This window comes from Natator depressus, chromosome 8 (genome assembly GCF_965152275.1).
Source record: "Natator depressus isolate rNatDep1 chromosome 8, rNatDep2.hap1, whole genome shotgun sequence".
Lineage (NCBI taxonomy): Eukaryota > Metazoa > Chordata > Testudines > Cheloniidae > Natator > Natator depressus.
Window position 1 is genome coordinate 57281157 of NC_134241.1, and position 26390 is coordinate 57307546.

Consider the following 26390-nt stretch of genomic DNA (forward strand, 5'->3'; position numbering starts at 1 on the left):
CCAATAAGGTGTTTGTGCTAAAAGCAGTCAGATGGCCCAGTATAAACCAAGTGCAAAATTAATCTGATATGATCTGTATTTTGAAATGACCTAGTAAGGTGAAAAGAAAAGGAGTACTTGTGGCACCTTAGAGACTAACCAATTTATTTGAGCATAAGCTGTCGTGAGCTACAGCTTACTTCATCGGATGCATAAAGTGGAAAATACAGTGAGGAGATTTATATACACACAGACCATGCAAAAATGGATGTTTACTATACACATTGTAAGGAGAGTGATCACTTACGATGAGCTATTACCAGAAGGAGAGTGGGGTCGGGGGAGAGAAAACCTTTTGAAGAAAACCTATTCTTCAACAAAAACTTCGAAAACAGACTCCAACAAGAGACTGCTGAATTGGAATTAATTTGCAAATTCTGTGGAAATGCATCCGATGAAGTGAGCTATAGCTCATGAAAGCTTATGCTCAAATAAATTTGTTAGTCTCTAAGGTGCCACAAGTACTCCTTTTCTTTTTGCGAATACAGACTAACACGGCTGCTACTCTGAAAAAAGACATACATTAGTACCTCGCTTCTTATAGTACAATTATAAAATCCTGCTCCTACATGGAGCTAAGTCAGCCCTGATTACAGAATGAGCCCCACTTGGGTTAAATCAGTTGATACCAGGGTAAAAGGCAGCAGGAATCTGTAGGGAGGGTGGTTCCTGCAGTGAAGGAATTGTAAAGTGAATCTGCAGGGAGAGTGGCCAGCTTAAGCCTGGGTAGAAGATTGTTTTTGTGTTTGAGAACTTTGTTAGCTTAATTTTTAAAAAACAGCCCCGAGAAGGGCTGTGACTGAAAGAGACTGTGTGGATTTTATTGAAGGAGAGCTAGTGAAGTGGAAAAGAGAGGCAGGGTCCAACAAAGGCATCCTGGCCATGAGGGGGCGCTTGGGTGGCAGCTGGCACTGTTGCATGTGGAATGACCAAGCCAATTAATTTATGACAAACTCCCTCCCTCGCAGAAGTGAAATACAGCATAGATTTCCCCTGTAATGAATGTCTTGTATAGATAGTGCAGGTCTTGTTTGCAAATTCTGCACACGTTCCATTCTGACTGTAAACTGTCTGGGACAGAGACCTGTCTCTTCCTATGAGATTTTTAAAGCTCCTAGTACTGCTGAGGTTCCTTTCTTGCCTGGAGACTCTAGGCATTACTACAACACATACACTACTAATAACAAACCATGCTACACACCTACCAAATGCGGTTACAACTTTTATTGTGTAGCTGGAGCCTTTTTATGTTGATTATTAAATTAATATACCTTAATTTGTATACAATAAGGTAGAGTTAAGATTGAATGTACCATTATCTCAACTTAGGGTTTTTCAGTGGATATAGTTATATATTTACTTTAACTGGGATTTTTCTAGAATGGAATACTAATACTTTTTTCATAATTCAACAATAAAGAGAATATTGGACAAGATTTATACAAAGAATCTCCAGCCAATATAGGAAAATAACAATGGGTATGCTTTTGTAATATATTCAATGTTTGCATTTCATAAGCAGAACTTCTCCACAATTGCCATATGTTTCTTCAGAACTGCTAACATTTTAACTATTGAATTTTCAAGAGCTGAATAACTGTCTAAAGAACTGTCTTAGGCAATACTCTTTTTTTAAAGTAGGAAAACACATGAGAAGCAATGTTTTGCTATTACAAATATATGTATATTGTCTTTTTCCATCTCATTAACAATATAATTTGAGTCATACAGTATATTTAAAGGTGTGTGCACGTGGGAAATAGTGACTTAAAAACACTTTCCATGTTTATTTTCCCTCATTGAATTCCACATCAAATTTGCTTCATTTACAAGTTTTTTTAAAAAAATCCTGACTGTCCGTGTAACCTCAGTCTAGTATGTGAAAGTCAAGCTGTGTTTTTCTGCTTCATACATCACTACCATGAGTAAAAAATGTAGGAATCGTAGCTGGTGATTTTGCTGATGCTTAAAACTGAACAAAACTTGCTCTTCTGTTCTGCAATGACAAAAGCAGTACAACATATTGGTCAGTAACCTATATAGATACTGTACAGTGGATGCTGTGAAAAATACACAGGGAGTAGATAAAATGTTGTAACAAAAGATCAATTTTAGATTCCTGTTTCTGACTGTAACCACATTGTAGGCAGTGATCACATTTTAAAAAAGTATCTGAAATCTGCTTTTAATAAACATAGATAATTTTTAATAGAAATTCCTTGTACAAGGAATAGAATAAACAAGATCTGGCGTTCAAAAGTGCTCCTAAGAAACTGGGGTTTATTTTCCTGGTTTAGTTACACAACATAGGTTAAAAAAGGGCAAGGGTGAAATCTGTCCACATTTAAGACAATGGGAGTTTTGCCATTGACTTCAGTGGGGCCCGAATTTTACCTTATGTATTTAAGTGCTACTGTTAAAAATCTTATTTTAGAACGTAAGCCTATGAAATTACATATAAGTACATCTGATAGAATAGGCAACACACACACATTTAAAATACCTGATCCCTTAAGGCATTTTTTTTTCAATTCTTCTTTTTTGTTCAGCTAATAGTATTTGGTATTGTCAGAAACACATGTAAATCGCTATCAGCCAGGTGTAGGTAAAGTGAGTCAGTGTTTACAAAAGAAAAAAACCATGTATTTACAGACATGTGCTGATTTTAGTGATATAAAGTCTGACTCCTGCAATGGGACAGGTTACATGCTTAAAGTTAAATATGCACATATATATTTACAGGATTGGAGACTAAATGTGTAATAATAATGATCCAAGCTAAATCCAAATGTTGCTAACACATATTTTGCATAGTTATAGGTATGAACAATACAGAGGTATTGCTCCTCCCTCCGCCCTCCCACAAACTGATTTAGCTTGCATTGTATCATTCAATTTTTTTCATGTAAGTTGCAAATTTCTCCTCGTTTTCCTTATTTTCATAGGTTTTTCTAAAGCTGTTTGATGAAACATAAAGACCATCAGCCGCAATAATAATCTTTTAAAAACATTGTTAAGTATTGATATAATAAAAATCCCTGATTCTGAATTAATTGGCACATGACTCCAACCATTTTGCCAGGTTTATACAAGTACTGCAATGTAAATCTGATTCCAATAGGAATAATAAGTTTGAGAAATGACCATCAATGAATATGTGATGACAGCTGTTTGTAAGTATCTCCGTTCTCTACTGTTCACCTTGCTACCTCTCTACAGTGTCCTTTTCTACCCACTGCTTAGCTCCCTCTTTCAACACTGGCTCCTGCAATAAAGAGCTCCAACCACTACTTCTTGGCTTGGCTTCTTACCATCAGTGTTGTCCCAGTGGCCCTTTACTCCTGCCCTGAGCCCAAAAGGTATTTATATTCACACGGGGTGTCTGGCAGATGTTAATAGGTGTTTGTAACTAATCTCAAATATGTGCATTTATCCTATCTCGTTTTAAACAGAATTCAGTATTGATGAAAGGTGCTGGACTGACATTCCCAGGGAGAAGATTTTCAAAAGCAGAAGTGGGAGTTACTCACCCAACTCCCTTCAGTTTTCAATAACAATAATAATTAACATTAACAATAATAACATCCTCGTTTATCTACAGTCAGGGTGCTGCACAGACAACAATGCCATAAGATTTCACCACACTGCCACACCCATTTGCCTCAGCCCCCAATTAGAGGGACCACCTCTAGGGATGAGAGGATAAATTAGTCTCAATGGTTCACTGACACTGTGAAGAAGAGGGCCAAAATCCTAATGGGGTCCTTTATTTTGTGGATTCCTGGCCATTAGGAATAGGACTGAGCCCACCAAGTCATTTCACGTAGTCCTCCAAACAGGTATCAGACACAACTTTACTGCAGGAACTAGTGCTGTAGAGCTGAAAACCTTTGCAACCCATTACTAAATCCCTGAGCCATCCAGTGCCATTAATCAGTTTGTAAGAAAGATGCCTTTCCTTGGGTAGAAGGGCACTTAGTTACCTTCTGATCATTGACTAGCTCAGGGAAAGATCACTTTAAAAAGTAATTCCCTTGCCTAATTGTTTATGATTTGTGCCACTTCACACAGCTGTGATTTCCTGGCCTCGGCTGAAGGGGAACCAGCCTGTTGGGGCAGCTGCGAGCATATTATGCTTCTATGCAAAAGACCAAAATCAAGAAAAAAGATTTGAGACCTCGGGCCTCAAGCTGGCAGAAGCAGAGTACATCACTCAGGTAAACTGTTTAGTGCCTACAGGGAGAATGTTGGCTGCAGTGTACTTATGTCAATCCCTGCCAACAAATTTATACCAGTAACTGTAACAGAAAAGAAAAAGGAGCGAAAGTCATTCTGCTCAATTTGGAGGAAATTGTGAGCTTTTGTTTACTTATTCTGGATCTAATTCTCCTATAACCTAACCCTCCATTAGTACAGAAAATAGAATAAAATTATTGAGATATAACTAATACATAATAGAAAGACATATAACACAGAAAGAAATTAACCTACCCATTTGGCTCCCGGTTGCTGGATCATATCAGTATGTATTTAATATGATTTTATTTTAAAAATGTCTCTTCGAGTGCAGCAATTTCCTTAAGCACAAAATCATTAAAGTATATAGTATTGGCTGAAATATTGACTGTGTAGAAATAATAAGTCTGGAAAAAAGAAAAAACATTCTGACACACTATTTTGAATCTCAGTTAGTGTAATCATAATAGCTGAATCTTAGTTTCCTAGTGTCAGTTAGTCAGTCACTCACTTAAATAAATAAATTAATTTTAAAAGCATATGTTACTTATAAACAGCTTTACTAGAAGCTGGCTAGAAGAAGTTGTGAAAATAGATTCTGCTCTTGACTAACTGATTCATCAAGAAAACAGTTGCCCAAGGAAATCCCTTTAAAAGAAATAATTATGTTCTATGAAAGGGATCTCACAAAACTGGGCGACTGGGAAATAAAATGTCAGGTGAAATTCAATGTTGATAAATGCAAAGTAATGCACATTGGAAAACATAATCCCAACTATACATATAAAATAGTGAGATCTAAATTAGCTGTTACCACTCAATAAAGAGATTTTCGAGTCATTGCAGATAGTTCTCTGAAAACATCTGCTCAATGTGCTTTGGCAGCCAAAAAAGCTAACAGAATATTAGGAACATTAAGAAAGGGATAGATAATAAGACAGTAAATATCAAAATGCCACTATATAAATCCATGGTATGCCCACACCTTGAATACTGCATGCAGTTCTGGTTTTCCTATCTCTAAAAAGATATATTAGAATTTGAAAAGGTACAGATAAGGGCAACAAAAATGATGAAGGGTATGAAACAGCTTTCATCTGAGGAGAAATTAAAAAAGAGTAGGACTTTTCAGCTTAGAAAAGAGAGAAGTAAGGTGGGATATGTTAGAAGCATATACAATCATGAATGGTGTGGAGAAAAAGTGTTATTTACTCTTTCACATAACATAAGAACCAGGAGTCACCTATGAAATTAATAGGCAACAGGTTTAAAACAAACACAAGGAAGCACTTCTTCACACAATACACAGTTAGCCTGTGGAACTTGTTACTAGGGGATATTGTGAAGGCTAAAACTATAACAGGGGTCAAAAAAGAACTAGATAAGTTCCTGGAGGATAGGTCCATCAACAGCTATTAGCCAAGATGGTCAAGGATGCAACTCTGTACTTTGGGGGTCCCTAGCCTCTGACTGCCAGAGGCCGGGTGTGGATGGATCACTAGATAATTGTCCTGTCCTGTTAATTCCCTCTGAAGCACCTGGCATTGTCCTCAGTTGGAAGACAGGATACTGGGATAGATGGACCATAGGTCTGACCCCGTATGGCCATTTTTATGCCTAAATATTGAAGAATTGCCTAAACAATTATATCCATAGTAATTTATTATCTTCACCACTAGCTAGGGCCATGAAATGGAGTTTCAACTCCAGCATTAGCTCTTAAGCTTGAGGTACATTGTTCTACTGAGGACTGGCGAAGCTTCTGGGGCTTGATCCAGACTCCTTTGAAGTCAATGCAAATACTTTCACTGACTTCAGTGGGCTTCGGATCACACCGCTGAAGAGCCTACATTTATACAGCAAACAAGTACATAGCCTTCCTCTTGGCATTATCTGAATTAATCATGAAATGATCTAAAGTAATCATCATTTTGTCAGAAAGTTGTATTCCCACTGTGGTCTTTGTTCTGTCCCCCTGCCTTTTCTAATGAGCCATTCCCTTTTTCAAGCTATCTTAAATCACAATAAATTTAGCTTTTGTAAGGTTTGGGTAATTCTTTTTACTAGTCTAAATTTATATTCAAGTGAAAATAATATGTTATTTCTCACTATTAACTTATTAAAATAAAAATAAATTCCTCTTTTTTGTGAGTCTCTTGACTGAACAATACCTGATAAGGTGCTTCCTAAATTTCTTATAGCAAATGTTTTCCCTTCTGAGGAGCCCTCTCCCACCCTAAGGTAACATGGAACAAAAATTGTGTCTGACATAGTCTGATGATTGGGCAGAGTATGTTGCCTTCTAAGTGCATGGAGCTCAAGAATCTGCCATCTTGAACCCTGCACATTTCAGGAAATTCACACTTTAGAAGGTAACTTGGAAGATCATGATGTAGCTCAGGGGTGGGAAAACTACAGCCCACCGGCTGGATCCAGCCCGCCAGCTGTTTTAATCCAGCGCTTGAGCTCCTGCTAGGGAGCAGGGTTTGGGGCTTGCCCCACTCTGGTGCTCCAGCCAGGGAGCAGAGTCAGGGGCCACTCCATGTGGCTCCCAGAAGCAGAAGCACGGACCCCTCTGGCTCCTATGTGTAGGGGCAGCCAGGGGCCTTCGCTCCACATGCTGCCCCTGCCCCAAGTGCTGCCCCTATTGGCCAGGAACCACAGCCAATGGGAGCTGCAGGGGTAAAGCCTGCGGATGGGGCAGCATGCAGCGGAGACACCTGGCCGCACCTTCATGTAGGAGCCGGAGGGTGGACATGTCGCTGCTTCTGGGAGCCGCTTGAGGTAAGCACTGCCTAGAGCCTAGACCCCTGAGCCACCCCTCCTGCATTCCCACCCCCCGCCTCTGGCCTGATCCACCTCCTGTCCTCTGAACCCCTCGGTCCCAGCCCGGAGCACTATCCTACACCCCAAACCCCTCATCCCCAGCCTCACTCCAGAGCCTGCACCCACAGCAGGAGCCCCCAGTGCCCCAACCCCCTGCCCCAGCCCTGATTCCCCTCCTGCCCTCCAAACCCCTCGGTCCCAGCCTGGAGCACCCTCCTGAACCCCAAACCCCTCATCCCCAGCCCCACCCAAGAGCCTGCACCCACAGCCGGAGCCTTCACCCCCCCCACACACACACCCCAACCCCCTACCCCATACCGGACCCCCTCCCATACCCTGAACTCCTCATTTCTGTCCCCACCCCAGAGGCTGCAGCCCCTAGCCAGAGCCCTCACCCCTCCCATATCCCACCCCCAATTTTGTGAGCATTCATGGCCTGCCATACAATTTCCATACCCAGATGCGGCCCTTGGGCCAAAATGTTTGCCCACCCCTGATGTAGCTGGATCTTGACCCATGGAGAACTTTGAAGATCAGGGTTAAGCCCCTTAACTAGAGACAGAAGTGACTTAGAAACACTGGAGCAGTCATAGCTAGAGCCGGATGATTTTTTTCCTGACAAAAAAAAATCAAATGTGTCAACAAAAACATTTTGCAAATTCATGCTGATTTGGCCAAAATGTTTCAGCTAAAAATAAACAAAAATTAAAAACACCCAAAACATTTCTGAAATGAAACATTTTGACTTATTCAATTTGAAACAATTCTTTTGTTTAGAAATTTCCTTCAATTTTATTAAATAGTTCAACCCAAAATGATTTTTTAAAAACTTTTCAGTTCACTGAAAATTTGAAAGTTTTATTTTGTTATACTGACCTGAAACTATTTTGTAGACTTTTTTTCAGAACTGCCAGTGACAACCCAGTGAATCAACTTGCCCTAGTCATAGCACCATGGGAATGCCGCTACAGTGGCTTGCCCCATTGTAGTGGTGGGCAGCCGCTTTCTGCTTTCACCTGGAGACACATTTCGGACAGCTAGAGTGACAATGAGCCAGTATGGAGGTGACAAATGTGTAGATCACTGAGGCCAGATCCTTATCCAGGAAGGAGACAATCTATTAGGCATCAGCAAATTGAAAATGATTGATTTCACCACTGATGCTGCCTGAGAGTCTAGGCACAGGGACAGGTTGGCTCCCTAGATCTTACACCACACTATTTTGAATCATTTCTACTCTTAGGGTTGTATTTTCTTGCTAGGGTAGCCTCATCTTTTCTTCTGCATGTTATACTTTCATTCCTCTCTACAGGCATCTTTCTCCTGCTCTCAGAAAAAATTGCAAACACCTTTGAATATTTTGCCATTGTCGAGAAACAGACACGTGAAAATGCTTTTGTCAAAGGTCTAAGTGGTACACAATATACTTTAACAGTTTACAAGCTACACATAGGGTGAGGAACCATGTCACTCTCAGTGACTACTGATGACACTTACTAATTACATTTCACAACAGTAAAACAAAATGTGACTTTAAAGGACAGCTATTGAATCAGCTGCCTAACCCTAGAACTCTTCTGTGGCACCTGTTGATGCAGTTAGCAAATAATCATTTGAAAGGCATTATTCCTTTTAAATGTATAGCTTATGGACATCCTGTGCTTTCATTCAAGGCAGATGACCATTCTTTACTGCTGTTAACTGTTTAAGGTGGAGTACACATTTCCACTGAGCAAAAGCTGTGTGTGGAAATTTGCCTGTCTTAGCTCTCAGACATGTAAATGGGTGAGCAGAAGAGAAATCACTCCTCTACTGGGTAGGTTGCTTGAAGATATTCATGGTGTAGGAATGTTACAGTACCAAAGGGCAGCTGGACTGTAGGGCAGAGGAGAGATCATGCAGTCAAAAGTACCTGATACATTCATTAATGCATGGCTTTGCAGTTCATGTCATATGGATATCACCTCCACAGGTATGTTTTCCAAATACCAGGCAATGCCATTTTCCAGCACTTTCATTAACAACTTACTGACCAAACATACATTTGTAGTGAGTATTGCCAAATCGTTACTAGTCCTCAAATCTCTGTACATCCATTTTACATTGTGAAGTGGGCAGCTCAGCACTGTTATTTTTATTTTGTCGGGACCCGTTGTTACGATTCTTTAGTTAATTTATACCTAGCATAGTAGTATTTCTGCTAGATCATTTTTATTGAGGTTTTAAATTCAGTTTTAAATTTAGTTGTCTGTATTGTGCTCTGCAATGCTTCCCTAAATTTTTTCATTGTCTTCTTGAAGGCTTCTAGCCTAAATTAAATCATCATCCATTAGAGTTGTAACACTTTATAATCCCTCAGATCTGTGCAGTTACTCTTTAAAATACCTCAGGAGTAGAAGTAATATCAAATGGCATTTGTATAAGATTATAATATCTGAAAAGTGTATTTCAAATCTCTAGCTTAGGGCTTGATTCATCTAATTCTACTTTCCAGACTGCATGTCCTGTATCTAATACTGAGACTATATTTGTTTCTAAGGTCTCTGTCCTGCACTGTTGAAGTCAATGGGTGTTTTGCCACTGAATTGAATGGGAGCAAGAAGATCCTATCACGGCCACCTTATGCCTTTATCAGGAGGGTCAATTCATACTTTATTGGCCCTATCAATCAATCAGTCATAACAAGAGAATAAGCATTGTCTGTATGTGTTTCTTCCTTTTCAGTAACTTATTCTACCTTTCAGAACATTTTTTTTCTTTTCCCCTGGGTAGATGGATCATTAGATTTGATAATCCATCTATTTTAAAGTGGCATTCTCCTTATTATTTATTATTTTATTTGTATTATTGTAGCACTAAGAGCCTTTGTCATGGACCAGGACCATCGGCAAAATAAAATTTAGTAGTAAAATCATGGTAACACCTAAAGGCCCAACTGAGATTGGGGTGCCATTGAGCTAGGAGCTGTACAGTAAGAGCCTTTGCCAAAGACCAGGGCCCCATTATGCTAGGCACTGTACAAAGATTAAAAAAAGTCCCTGTCCCAAAGAGATTACAATTTAAGTAAGATAAGAGACAAAAGATAGATACAATCAGAGACCATATTGGTCAGCATGATAGGCAGTATTCTGAGGACACTAGCAGCCTAGTGATTGTCAAGTTTTTCATAGGCATCACAGCAAGAGAGAGTTTTAAGGAGGGATTTGAAATAGAACAATGAAGTGACTTTGGGGATGGATTTTTACAGGGAGCGCCTCTCAAACGTGAGTGGCAGAATGGGAGAAAGCAAGAAGGTGTTTGTATGAAACCATAACTAGTAGTGAGCAATGGGGGCTGGCATCTTTCCTGACAAACCCAGGCTTTGGAAGTTATGTGAGAATTTCCCCAGTATCTTGGCTGTATTTTCTGCATGTGATTCGGAGGTATTTACAGCAAACTTTTTTTTCCCCCCCAAACGAACAAGTCCCAAAGAAGAGTATTAGTCCTAATATCTTCATTTTTTATTGGGAAATCTTAGTGGTACTGTTTTTTAGAACATGTAACTAGACCTTTTACTGGTATTTTTATGTCCCCAGTAAGTTATAAGCTCTGCTTTAGATTTTAGTAGTTTCCTTAGCTATTGTATTAAATATTATTACAAGGAAAATATATAATTGCCCCCCCTTTACAAAACAATTCATTAATATTTAGCTATATTTGCTACTTAGAAGCATCTGGCTTTGCTTTCACTGTTCCTAAAAGACCTCTGTAACATTGCAATGCTATTCCTTAAACACTAAGATATTGTTGGCTTTCGGTAGCTGTGGGACATTTTTTCAAAAAGCTGTTTTCCTGTTGCATATGTGACACTCATTCAAATGTTGGGGATTTTTTACTCATGTTCTCAGCCAGTTTTGCCTGTCAGAAGTTTCTTTTTTTCTTGTCTAGTTTTCTCTTGTTGAAATGGTGCCGTGGGGATTAGCCACACTGGGTAATGGGAACCTGAATAGACATTTCACTGATATCACTGGCTCCACAATTTTTTATGGCCCAGGTTTAGGTTAAAGCATCTTTTTTTCCGTGCTCTGCACCATACACAGGGCCTGCTCCAAAGCCCATTGAGGTCAGCGAGAATTCTCCCACTGACTTCAGTGGGTTTGGATTGGGCCCTCAATCATTTTGCTTGTATTAAAGAGTTACATAGTTCTAAGTCCTTGATTCAGCAAGGTATTTAAGTCTGTGATTAACTGTAAGAGCATGAATAGTTTCACTGATTTTATTAGACTACTCACATGGTTAATGTTAGACACGTTCAAGGATCTTGCTTCCCTGGGCCTAAACCAGTCAGAGTCATCTGATGATACCTTTTGTCTCTGATTATTTATTAAAACAAACATACCTGAGTGTTAATATGCATTGTCAACTTGCTTCACTTACAGAAAAAAACAAAAACAACACCTCCTTTTTGCATCATAAAGGTGAGTAGAACACATAGATTCCTTTATTTTGAACCAGGCATGCATATGTGTATCTGAAAGCTTAAAGGCAAATCCTGTGATGTCAAGATATTTTTATTATTTCCCAATTTTTTTTTTGGACTAATCAATTGAATATCATGTTGATAGTTCTGATGCAAAGTATACTGTAACCCTCACCTCCTACGTAAAATGCACAGCATTGAAGCAAAATAAATATTTGGTAACAGTTTAACAGACCTTGTAAGACCATCATATTTCCATTGAAATATGATTTATTATATTGATTTTTTAACCTTGCAGAAGATCTCCAAAAGAAATAGACATAAATTTTGCTGAACAAACTACACCAATTATTTGGTTGTTCACAGCTGACAAATTATTAATTTTTTTCTTTGTCCAATAAGATGGCCAGTAAAATATAAAAGTGACTGGGACTATAATCAAAAGGTATTTCTGTAAATCACTCAATGACAATCTGGGGCAATTTTCAGTTACTCTCAGAACAGATTTTTCCAACTGCCTAGACAGAAAGCGGTAAGAAAGATTTAAGAAATGCTTTGTAAGTGCTGAGCTCAGAACTTAGCATCACATATCATCAATCTGTATCCTACTGAGACCAAAAGCTTTACAAAATAGCTATATTGAACCCACATAAGCATTCAATTATAGAATTATACATTGGTTAGTTTGATGTCTTGGGATTTCTGAATTGAGGTACTATCAATGGTCTCTGGCTTTGACCATACTTGCAAGAACCATCTGCTTAATTAGATTAGTGACTGATCACTAGGAACTAGATTCTTCCCTCCCCTTATCTCTTGAAGGCACTACTAAACTATTTAATTGGGTTACAAGCAGGGCAGAACTCCTACAATCAGGATCTCTGAATGGTATCACCTTAAAAAGAGCTGTCAGACTGACATTTATTTTCTCTAGTCAATGGAGCACAAAAGACTAGATGAGAAAAAAGAGCTAAAGCAACCTGGTATAAAATAAAGCTAGTAGGTTCATAAATATCTGTCCAAAATTGTGGAGACCCCTTTGTTTTTATTGTTTTTTTTTCAAATATAAATAGGAATGTAAAGAAAAAACATACAGCGAGACAGTAAACCTGATTTTCAGTGATGCTAAGGCCCCTATACAGATCTCGGGTAAAGTAAAGGGGCCTTATACTGGATGCAATTGTCATCTGTCTGTATTTTAAAGCTCCTTTAAACTGTAAGGGCAGTTCCTTGGTTGCTGTAGCTTGTCATAGCTGCATTGACTTCAGTTGGTGCAAACTGTCTTAGTTCCATTGAAGATCTGCAGTATAACGGGGCCTTTACATAATAGAGATTCAGACCCATGTGGCCTGACCCTCCTCACCCACTTCTTTTGCTTCAGTAGCTCTGCCCATGTGAGTAAACAGGGCAAGATGTCTAAATAGTGTTCATTATAATAATACAGATAATTTACATTCTTATGCTCAAATACATTTGTTAGTCTCCAAGGTGCCACAAGTCCTCCTTTTCTTTTTGCGGATACAGACCAACACGGCTGCTACTCTGAAACCTAGGATAATTATTGTGACCTTAGATCTAGAAATACTTTTAAATTAAAATATAAACATTTGGAAAGGATTAAGTGCACATAGTTTAGTTACTATGACATGCATGTCTTTCATATGTAACTAAATACTAGTATACTTTCCCCGCTTGTTCCTATTTCATGCAGTTATTTTGCTCTTACCTTCCTTTTAACCTTTTCATGGTGGAGGCATAGAAAGGAGGTATATGCTAACACACTGAAGAATATTTTCTGAAATATTGTTATTATTAATTATTTGTATTACCATAGTTCTTACAAGTCCCAACCAAGATCAAGGCCTCGTTGTACTTGGCAATGTATGAACAGTCCCTGCTCCAAAGATCTTACAAGTTAAACAGACAAGACAGACAAAGAGTGGAAGGCAGGAAATGTTCTTGTCCCCATTTTATAAATTGGGGAACTAAGGCACAGAGCAATTGCATGTTACTGGCTCACTGATCTAGCTCCATGATCTATTCCATTGTTAAGGTTGCAACTGAGTTTATGTTGTGGGACCCCCCTCTAAAATAAACAAACATCATATCAGACTCAAAATGGTAAGCTATATCTGGGCCTTCTGCAAAACTCCTAACATCAGCCGGAGAGGTTCTCGGCTTCACTGGGGAGATGCTTTCTCGTGGAAGTTCTGAACTTCACAGGAGAGTGAAATACTTTCCTTAAGCCCCTACTCTTGGGAAAAAAACATTCCCACTGGATCTCAAGTGACTGCAGGTGAGTTTATGTCTCATCTGAAAAAGAACAGTACCTTCCTAGCATCATGGAGGACCACTTGCACAGAGGAAGGAGTTCCACTGGCTCAGAGTAGGAATGCTAATCTACTGAATTAAAAACACGACTTCCTTTCAGCTCCTAGAGGTCTCCCATACAACTATTGATGCATCTTATCTCCTGAGACCTTATAATATCACAATTTAAGCTGGTGTGTGTATGAGAATATGCTCATAATGTTTAAACAAGAATACATCTAATTAATAATGGAAATTATTATTCATATGCTTTTTCTTTCAATAGCAGTTCTAAGTATACCCAGATTATTGTGAATATCTTCTTTTGAGATAGCATTTTAATAACATAGCTGTAGTCTGTTCTTAAGGCTACATCCAGAAATCTTTAGTACCTCTGTCATAAGGTTCTACACACACACACGCCTTTAGCTAAGTGCAAAGAAGCAAACACATGAATAACTGACAGTGCATTAATATGGAGACAGTTTTCCATAGCCAGTAACCATACTGTATCAACATTTCTCATTGATACTTGTTCTTACAAGCACATCACACCAAATTAACATTTAGATGCACAGTGTATCATATCTATACTTATTTCTGCACTGAAAAGCTAATTAACAACATATTTGTATTCAGAACTGCCATAAATGCAATCTGTGCATTGGACTTTCTCTCCCACCCCCCAAAAATGTTTTACATTTGATTTGAAACTGTATGGCAACAATCACATTCTAATTAGTAAGGTAATCAATTAATAAACTTAGAATTGAAGGATCTCACTTTGTAGATTAAGATTACCTCAACTGTGATTAGATGTAATTGGTGCATTCTTAAAACAAAACAAAAAAGATTAGACAGTCTACCCCATTACTCTAAGGAAGAGCTTCTATTCAGTTTATTTGAAGAGGTTTGGTGGCTAGCATCATTTTACCCCCTATAATTTGAAAGGGATGCACATGGTTATAACCACATGACAGCCATTAACATAACAGGTGTTCTGTGACCAAAATCTCATGCAATCCTTTAAATGTTTACATTGTCTTGCTACAGTTAATATATACAAAATGATATAATAAAGCAATTAAAGCAAATATAATACATGAATTCAAGACAACCAGTTTTTTTTATGGGGAACTAATTGAAGGATGCAAAGAAGTAGGGAGGAGGTTGAGAAAAGATAAACCTTAAAAAGCTTGTTGAACCAAATGGCTTTTTCTCCTCTGCTAATTCCTTGACTTTATAAAAACGTTTGGGATGTTAGCAATTTTAGTCTTCAAGGTCCTAGATTAGCACTGGAATCAGGTGTTCCCTTGGGAATCTCTTGCTTCACTTTCTAGCCAGATAATGTATGAAACAAACTAGAAAATTTTAGATAAACAGAAGGGACAGATGAAGAAGATTATTTTCTGCCAAGTGGGTAGGACACTTGGTTGAAGTCCTTTGGGTTTCTTAATTTAGTTTAGAGACTAACAAATTTATTTGAGCATAAGCTTTTGTGAGCTACAGCTCACTTCATCGGATGCATCCGATGAAGTGAGCTGTAGCTCACGAAAGCTTATGCTCAAATAAATTTGTTAGTCTCTAAGGTGCCACAAGTACTCCTTTTCTTTTTGTGAATACAGACTAACATGGCTGCTACTCTGAAACCTTAATTTAGTTTGAGGTTTGCCAACAATTAGGACATAGAGCCTGACAGAATAATGACTTTCACTTTAAAGGACCAATATTAGAATTGTGCAAAATGTTGTAGGGTGAAATTCTTCTCCCCATTCTGCACTGTGCATCTCTCATCCACAATGTTACATTCCCACATGGAATGAGGGCAGAATTTGCAAATAGTGAGGTCAGAATGCACTTTTGCCTCTAGACTAAGGTCCCTGCATTGAAACGTATGTGCTTGAGGAAAACTGTGGGCCAAGATTTCAAATGGTCCTTTAAGATCCTGATCCTTCAAACACTTTGCACATTGGCTTAGCATTTAAGAATGTGAGTAGTGCCATAAAAGTCAATGGGACTATTCATGAGGTTAAAATTAAGCACATGCTTAAGCATAGAGCTGGTTAGGACTTTTCCACTGGCTTGATTTTCTGGTGGAAAATGCAGTTTCCATGGGGAAATTTTGATTTTGTGAATAATTTTCAATCAGGATAATCTAAAGGAAATATTTCATTTGGGGTCAGTTTGACCCAAATGAAAATATTGCTTTTTTTTTTTAACCTGACTTAAAATGTTTTGTTTTGAATTAGTTGAAGAAAAAAAAACCCTCATTAAACTGAATTTACCCATAGAACATTGCCTAATGGGAATTTTAGTTCTGACAATTGTCAAAGTGGCAAAATGAAACATTTTCACTTTTCCAAATAGAAATTTCAAGACAAAACCAAATGTTAAAGTATGAAAATTTCCCATGGGACAGAAATTCTGAATTTCAGTCAGTCTCCTTAAATGTTTACAGGATCTTTTACAAGATCAAGGCCTAAATTTGTATCCACAAACCTTGTCTTCCCAGTTGTTTACATGCACAACCCTCTTAACCCAAACAAATAAGACAGGCTTCTAACTACACAACTGACATGTTAAAAATGCAGGTGTCCTCCCCATATATGATGAGAACCACTGAATATTTGTCCTTTTGTCTGCTGGTTTCCACAAGGCTTTCAGTAAAATAGGGATGAAAGTTTTCCAATGTAGGTGCCAAAAGTAGGGCCCCCCAGCATTAGATGCTATTTATTCACCTAAATAACTGGCTCTGATGTGCTTCAGCTAGAAAGAAATGTCCTTTTTTGACCCTTTAAACATTTAAAAGAATGTTCTGATACAATATTAATGTTCATTCACTCAGTTTTCTATGTCCTTTTTGTAAGCTATTTGCCATTCTCTGTATGTCTTCTGAAGTAGTTCCTTAACTGTTTCATTCTGTGGACCACTTCATAAAAGAAAGTTCATTTCATTGACCCACATCCTTTCCCAGTTCCTCTCTCCTTCTACCTGCATCCCCAATCCTTTCCCCTTTGTTTCTCAAAACTTTCCATGGCTGGTGTTGCCAGTGTGTCTTTGTCTCTGAAAATTAGTTTGTAGGAGTTACTCAGACTTAAATCATATTTCAGTAACAATCATATAATAAAATATCATAATTTTACATGCAGTGATAATACACACATTTCAACAGGATAATAATATCCATAAGATTATTAGTTTTCAGATGATATCTCAGAAGGCCTACTTAGTGTAAAATATATCATAACCTTATAATAGTGGTGAAGATTGGGTACAGGGTGTCACAGCATGATCTCATTCTATCAACTCCTAGTCTTCTATGTACTGCACAATAACTGTACAATATAGTATGTAATTTATGTATTTTTGTTGTTGTTAATTTGCTTTATGTATTTATTTTTAAGGAAATTATGCTAGCAGAGTCTGGTATTCTACACCTTCAGCTCCTAGATTTAGCCCCAAAACTGTGGAGAGTCCTGTAAATAAAATACATACACTTTGTGCTCTTCTTGTTTTAGAATTCATAGTGTGTTTTTTGTTCTTTGAGTTATATTTTTGGAGGGAAGGGTTTGCTATGGGGATCCAGCACTTAGCATGAGGAAAACACACACAAGTAATTCATTGATCACATGGAGACTCATGAATGTATTTCAAGTTTATATCTGCTAGAGTTATTGCCAGTACAAATCAAATTGAGCATACGTCCTTTGAAAGAATTAAATAATTTTGCAGTGAGGGAGAGGGAGAAGCATTAACAGGTTTTGATTGGCAAGGTTGTTTAAGCAAAGCATTATACTATCATTACACTATTCCAAATGTAAGTTCTTATGTTATATAAAAGATAAATAGCCTAGAAATAAGGACACAATGATTCTTGTCATAAAGCTGATGATAATGCTGAGGTTATAAATACTATGAAGGGAAAAAACCCACTAATGTGTAAAAACTAAATTAATGGGAAAGAACTAGGTCAGGAAAAGCATCTGAACTAAGTCTATTACTATTTATTTCCAGTAAAACCAAAAAGGATTATCTTTTTTACAAGAAGGTCATTAATGAGATTACGGTCCCAGTAGTGACTGCTGTGAGCAATATCAATAGCCATGGATAGTGTATCCAATATAAATGTTTATGGTGCCCAGAGGGTTCCTTTTCTTGAATGATAGGATGACTCATGCTTTGTGTTAGACAATGGAACTATGTGAAATTGAACTTCTTCAGGGCACCATGAAGGACATTTTATAAAATACCGGAAATAATTAGCAAATTAGAATTTGCTTCATTAACTACTAAAGTGCTTATTTTTGCATCCAGTGAAGGGAGGGGAGAGAAGAGAATGGTTTTGTGGTTAAAGGATTTCACTCAGACTCAGGAAACCTGGGTTCAATTCCTGAGTCTACTACTAACTTCCCATGTGACCCTGAATAAGTCCCTCTTTGTGCCTCATTTCTCCATCGGTAAAATGGGGATAATACTTCTTCCCCACTCTTTGTCTTAAACTGTAACTTCTTCGGGGCCGGGACTGCTGTTCACTACATTAGCACAATGAAGCACTGATTTCAGTTGAGATCCCTAGGAAGTACGGTACTGCACATTAATAATTTATAGATTTTAACAGTAGAAGTGACCATTATGCAACAGTTCATGCTAGATGAATGTAACAGGCCATGGAACTTCACCCAGCAATACCTGTGTTGAGCGCAATAACTTGTGGTGAACCTAGAGCATATCTGCTAGAAAGTCATCCATTCTTGACTTAAAGGCTTCAGAAGTGATGGAAAATCTATCACAAGCTATTCCAGTGGTTAAATATATAATAATAAAATACAACTACACTGTGCTGTGTTCACTGTTCTTTGACTTGCACATAGACCAGTGGTATGTCAGTACTTTAAAAATGCCATAACGAAATTTGCTAAGGAATTGCAGCAAAAGCAAAATGTTAAGGGATTAAAATTGAAAATAGTTTGGTCTCTCGCAGCATGAAAGGACTACTGTGATCAATCAGTTACAAGAGAACAATCTACTTGTAGTTTTGTTTCCACATACAGAACCCGAAGTCCACAACTGGGAATGGCAGTAACATTACAACATTTTACCAGTTTTGCATTAGGCAAGGAGACCTGGGATAAGTATGATGGAATTTGGATGAAGTAGGCAGGTCAATCAGAAGCACACTCATGCAGTAAGAGAATCAAAAGGACAAGCAGCTTTTAGATAAGGAAATGCATATAGAGTTGCACTGAGAAAAGAGCAGTTGCAGCAAAAGCAGCACATAAGCCTTTTATAATTTCCCATCAGCATCTCAAAGTGTACTCAGAACATTTAGTCACTTATAACCTGCATTGTTCAGACTGTCACAAGTATAATGATGATGACCCATAAAAATGATTAGCAAACTAATGCTCTTAGCCAGCTGCAGCACTGTTAGATAGAACTGCTGGCATGGTCCCAGCATGAATCCTTTTTCATTGTTGTAAATATGTCACCAAGGCACTGCCAGAGTAGGCCTGTTCTTTCACAGACATTCATAAACCATACTGCACAGAGGCTATGAGACAGCAAGCACCTTACCTACTCCACACAGCTCCACTGGGAATCCCAAACGTTATCTCTTTTCCCTATGCACTGGCAGGAGCTCTGGGAATAGCCTTGAAGTCCCAGCCCTCTGGAGTTCCTTATAGCAACAACACAAGCAGAGGAAAAGAGGGCGAGTTTGGGTTTGCCAACCCTACTCTGTCACCCTCTTTCCCCGTCTACTAAATCATGACTGCTTGTTAAGAATGCCAGAATCCAGCACCTCCCTTTCTAGAAGTGGCCTTAAAGACCCAGTGCCTAGAGCACTTCATTCCCCAGTTGGTAGGAAAAACAGCGGCTGCGAGCATTAGCCCAGCCTCACACTCTCAGTAGCCCGATGCCACCGGGACACTCAATTTTAACTCTGCCCACTTTTCACATTGTGAGTTTTTCCCTTGTTCTTACTTGTGTTTGAATTCCAAACTCCCTCTATTTTAAGACCTCATTCTGTGCATGTCCCTCTGCATCTTTCCTCCTTCTCCATACCACCTCCCATATATCCTTCTCATTCTTTTTCCTTTCTCAAACTTATTCCTCTCCCCCTCTTACCCTATAAGATACTTGTCCATAAGCAAAGAAAAACAAATGGAACTATCAAGACATGCTCCCACCCTCTCTCAGACATTTCCTTGTGTATTGTACACCTGCCTCCACTCTGACTTTTTTTAGTCTAATATAGTTGGGGCAGGGACCAGGTCTTCTTGTGTGTCACGTATAGCACCTAGCACAGTTGGCCCCTCAATTTTGTTTGGAGCCTCTGTGTGCTGCCATAATATAATGACTGAGTAACAATACATGCAAACTACAGGAAAAGATATGTAGAAAAATAAAGGGAAAACCACATGTATTGGATCTATGTGAATGGCTAGAACAAGAAAGCTTGATTAGAGGTGGGAATGTAATTGCTGCTCTGCACAAATAAATCATTGCTTATATTTATTAAATGTAGGGCATCCAATGTAATCCATTTTGAGAACATCTGAATACCCATTTTAGGGAACATCAAATACAATACCCTTTCCAGTGGAGCAAGTTTTCATATGAGTTTTAACCATTTTACGCTGATATCCACCAGGACAAATACAGTCACCCCTACACAGTCTAAACTCCTATCTGAATTCAGTAGTAGTTTAGCCTGAATTCCTGACTGTAAGGACCAATGGAATACTGTACAATTTGGTCTTTACTGAGGCCTCCCTCTTAAACTTAGCAGGTGAACGATGCTGACAATAAAACTTATCATGCATCTCTGCAATAATCTATTTTTCTTTTCAGTGGTCTTACTACATTGCTCACTGCCCCTTTCAGTGGAAAATGGTCAAAAGAGGAGATAAAATGTCAAGTTCACGGTATTAATTAGCTCTTTTCTGTCTGAAGAAAGCGAAGAGGATTATTCCACAGTGTAACACACCAGCACCAGCCTTTCCCCATTATTCTGGGGTTTTAGTTTCTTTACTGCCATTGACATATTTCAAACATATTTTTCCCAATCATGTACAGGAATAGATAAGGCTTACATAAAATTATATTTATATCAAAATTATCTTGTTTCTTCACACAGCTGCATTTCAAAAAGAACCCAAAACAATCTGCACCACCCCTTTTTCTCCAGAGCAAAATGCCATAAAGACAACTGCAAAAGACTGTAGTTTTGTAACAGATGGAATACAGTCATTCCCATTGAACCACAGTTTAGGTTCTTGTACATGGCTATCATTCTTATTTACCTTCCATCTCTTTAATAACTCTATTATCAGGCTTTGATTACTCAATCAAAGAGGGGCATTCAATGAAAGTGAAAGGCAGCACAAAACTGATAAAATGATATACACTTTTACACAATTAACTTGGATATGTTACGAATTATACCTGACAGGACACGCACACAACTGCTGCGAATTATACCTGGTAGGACACGCACACAAATGCTGCGAATTACACCTGGTAGGACCCGCACACAAATGCTACGAATTACACCTGGTAGGACACGCACACAAACGCTGCGAATTATACCTGATAGATCACGCACAGTTCGAATCTAGGCTGAGGCACATAAACAAAGTCCACAACTGCAGAGTTCCCAAAAAATACTAAGTTTATTACGCTCGAGCGTGGTGCCCCTCTGCTAGCCAGGAGGGGATCCCGAATACAGATTATACAAAGGTTATATACTTTTTAGCAAAGCATGTTGCCCTTGTGCATCGGAAACCTTAGCCAATAAACAAACCCTTTTCTTATCTACCACCTATCCCTGCTTGGTGCATTCCTCATGCTAAACCAGTATGTTAATTACACAGCATGGTCCTAAAGCCATGCATCAGTAACTTTTATTATCAGGATGGGAGGCCTCACATCAAAGGCCAGGAGATAGGGAGTTAGGGACTGACAAAAAAAAACAGATACTGGGAGTCAAGGCAGGCTGGAGACAAGGAGGAGGATTTTCACAGGAATGCAGAAGACACACTCCTCCTGGTCCATGATGTGCTTGCTTTTAGATAATGGTGGGCCCCAAACCAAAATGGAGTCACATGTGCTAACTTTTTCTTAACAGATAACTCCCTGCCACAAGATATTGAAGCCAAGAGTAGGACTCAAAAATGATTGAGACATTTACACATATACTAAGAATATCCATGGTTAAATAAGAAAAAAAATAAAAATGGATAAGCAATATAAACTTTTGTGCATCGTTACACAAACAACTAATTGATGAGAGTTAGGAAGTTATTTCCCTAATGGGTGGATTGTTAGTTAATTGTCTGTGTGTGTTTTCACTTGATGTATTTTGTGACTACTGTCAGAAACTCTTTACAATATTAGACTGAACGTTGGTCTGATCCAGTAAGGTCCTATTTTCCTATATGAGAGGACTTATCCTGTAATTATTTCCCTCCCGTTGATATGAATACAATTACATTTTCAATTCTAAATGTGTAAGGATGAGATTTTTCGAAGTTGTCAAAGGGATTTGAATGGCCAGTTCTCATTGGGTATCTAAATCCCTTACATGGCTTTGAAATCTGCCATAACTAGCAATACTTTTCATGTATATAGCACTTTTATTTGACAATCTTAGTCAGAGCTGGGCCTATGTCTGCAGGGGTAGGGGACTGCCAGTGAGGAATTCCTTCATCTTCAAAGTTAGAGACAAGAAGATGAAGGGCTGTTTCCCCCCACTCCCATATCACAAAGGTCTTCTGTGCAAAGAGGGCAAAGGGAGCGCTGCCTGAGCAGCTCTTTAATACTCTGCACTTTATCCCTGTACAACATCAGTGGGACTTTTGTGTGCCACACATCAACAGAGTGGTGCACTGCAGATCAGATATCATCCAGCGTATCCCAGAATGGATCTTTCATGTGGTCTTGCAATAACACGCCACATGGGCAGAATGGCATAGATCCAAGAGGAAATATTGAAAACAATGGAAGTGAGGTGCCTAAATATCTTTGAGGATCTGCACTTGGTTAACTCTCCTGTCACACAGCGTGGGACATTTGCATCAAATCAAAATCGTACAGGCTTAAATCAAAGTGGCCCTTCAATATCTGCTCAACACCATCATATTAACTAGTATTCATGGACAATTGGCAATATAGGTATAAATCACAAATTAAGATGTCTTTTTATGTATAAGCCCATTCTTTGACTCAATTTAGTAGAGACATAAAATACACTTTTGAATACACAAGTCTCCTGAAAAACAATTTTCAAGTATATAAAAATCAGTGATTTGTTGAAGTTAAAAATAGAACCTTATTATATGGTTTCTTATGCCATTTCAACCCCAACCTTAAGGTATTTGGACAACTTTGCAAGACTATAATTTTATACAGTTCAGAATGAGTCATAATTCTAAACCTGCCAGTAGAATTTTGTTCTATACTTTGCATTTTAATTTAATCACTTGTCCTTTACTGTTCTTTCCCTCCCCCTCCACCCCCTCGACATATTCAATTGATTTCACAGTGCACAGTTGTATCTGCTACAGGAAAAAAAAATACTGAGTTTATGCCAGTTAAGAATTTGGCACTGAAAAGAGCACAGTCATTTTTCCTTCCTTTTTTTGAAGGGATTTTAGAAATAACCAAAGGCCTGATTCTACAACCTGATTTGTGAAGGTCAGGCCCTACACCAATGTGGAATTTTGATGACTTCATTGGGGCTCTGCACAGGCATAGGGATACACCAATATGGACCAGATTACAGCATTGGGGCCTGAATTATTCAGAACAGAAAAGAAAGTGTCCTGCAGCTGATCTGCACACACTATTGCCACTGGATTATAGATCCAGAAAGGACAATTGTGATAATCTAATCTGACCTCCTGAATAATACAGGACACTTCCATGAATTAATTCTTGTTTGAATGGCAGCTAAATTTTAGAAAAAACAACCAGTCTTAGAGAATCCATCACAACTCTTGGTAACTTGCTCCAATAGTTCCTCACTCTTAAAAAAAAATGCACCTGATTTAGAGTCTGAATTTGTCAAGTTGCAGCTTCCACTCACTGGATCTTGTTATATCTTTGTCTGATAGTCTGAAGAGTTCTCTGTTATCAATTTTCTGTTCCCAGTGTAGAAACCTGTAGACTGTAACTCTATCAACTTTAACCTTCTCTTTGGTAAGCTAAATAGATTGAGCTCCTTGATTCTGAAAGGCTTGTTTTCCTTTAATCATTCCCTTCTCCGAACCCTCTCCAATTTTTTAACATCCTTCTTGAATTGTGGGCACCAGAACAGGACACAGTATTTCAGTAGCAGTCACAGCAATGCCAAGTACAGATATAATACTCCTGCTTGAGGATCCTGTGTTTATATATCCAAGGATTGTAGCAGATATTTTGGTCACAATGTCATATAAGGAGCTCATGTTCAGCTGATTATCCATCATGCACATCAAGTCCTTTTTCAGAGTCACTGCTTCCCAGGATATAGTCCCCCATTCTGTAAGTATGGTCTATGTGTCCTGCATATGGGCCCCAAAGTTTCATGTCATACCAAAGGGCATCACAAGTAAATAATACATTTAAAGTTAGAGCTCATCCTGCACCTACCTAGGAGTCTTGGTAAGGAAAACACACTTGTAGACCTTTTGTTGTTTTAATTTTTTTTCTCTCTTTCTTATGATGTGCTTTGCTCTTATTATTGGGATTAAACAGAAGGTTATTTTAGGTAACCATATTGACTGCTGCTCACAAAGGGAAGAACTGAAGATAATGTACGCTGTTCGATCTGCTGCATGAGCATGGCTGAGCCACAAGGTACTGTATTCTAGGACCTGGTCTAAGAGTGGGAATATTAATAAATTACCCCATGAGATATTCCAGTCTATGTTGGAGAAGTATTTTTGATGAGCCTTGAGATGGGGAAACTGAGGCTGAAGCACTTGCAGGGCCACCCCACATGATGAGGAGGCACTCCAAGATGGCAACCCTATGATAACAGGATTATATATGAAAGAGGTTTCCTAAATTTCAGGGGACTGGACTCCATGACCCAGGATTTTTTAACCTGTGAGCACTCTAGCTATGTCAACCTAAATTTTAAGTGTAGACCAGACCATAGATATACTGTAACAGTGGTAAACAAACCGTACATACAGTAGGTGGTCCCACTCACTGGTGCTGGAACTAGGGGTGCCACTGCACCCCCTGGCTTGAAGTAGTAATTACAAACACCAAATATATGGTTTCCGTCATCATCAGCCCCACTATAAAAATTGTTCCAGCACCTCTGGTCCCACTGACTACTTTTGTTTGCAAAATATTCAGTTAATTTAATCCCATACCAAGAACAATTCTTTCTAAAGGGCTAGTATAGGTCATATGCCCATTGCTTTTATCTAGTTTGGGAAACCCTGATCTCAGTATTTAAGAAATAAATAATATAAAAATGTAGTCTTGCCCTTTCTATGTAAATTCTCTTTGTAGATACACAGAAAATGATTCAATATACTTATATATATCCTGTCCAGAGTATATTATAGTTCTTACCTTTCAATGTGTTTTCAGTTCCAGCTTTGAAAGAAAAACTGTACATAAATCTGTTTAGTTAGCAATTATTAATTAGCAATAAAACACTAATAACTTCCCTCAACTTATTTTTCAGCTTAAAGTGCTGCCAGTTGCAAAGAAATTGTATATGAGGGAATTTGCAAACACATTACGATTTTTATTATGACTCACCAATAGCTGCTGTCTGTATTAATAATGCAATTATGTCTCATAAAACACTAAGTAGTAATAAACGGAAAAAATGAAGCTGCCTTTTCTAATCACATCTTTGTATTATTAACAGTGTTGGATTGGAAGGCCATGTTAAAAGGGAAATTGCATCAGGCTTTCATTGCACTATTGAGTAAATAAAGCAAACAAAATATGCAAATTAAAAGTATATTAGTATTGGTTCATCTGGCTTAGTCTCAATGTATCCTAGAATTACTTTAGTTAATATTATTAAAATGAAGATGGGTGAATGAACACCTAAGAAAAATGGCAATGGAACTGCAAATTCTGAGACTCAAACCTGACCAAACAAATTCAATTATTTCATGACGTTTAATTTCAGGAAAATGTGGCTTCATAATTAGGGCCTGATCCAAACCCCACTGAAGTATTGAATTAGGTTCTTGCTTTGTGAAGGGTAGGGCAAACAGAGCACTAATTACAAAAGCCTGATAGCCATGTGTCATTCAGTAGGGAGTAGAACCGAGTGAATAATTGATTTTTGTTGCAGTTCTGTAACATAATCAATCAATCAATCAATAAAAGGTTTGTTTAGAACCTAAACTGACTTTTTTTCTGCCTCAGTGAAAGAAAAACTGGAAAAAGATTAGTTCAGGTTGATTCAAAACAACATTTTCTAACTGAAATGTCAAATTGAATTGGCATTTTGTTTAGAAAATGTCAATTCAAAAGGAAATGTTGAAACAGTTCATTTTGA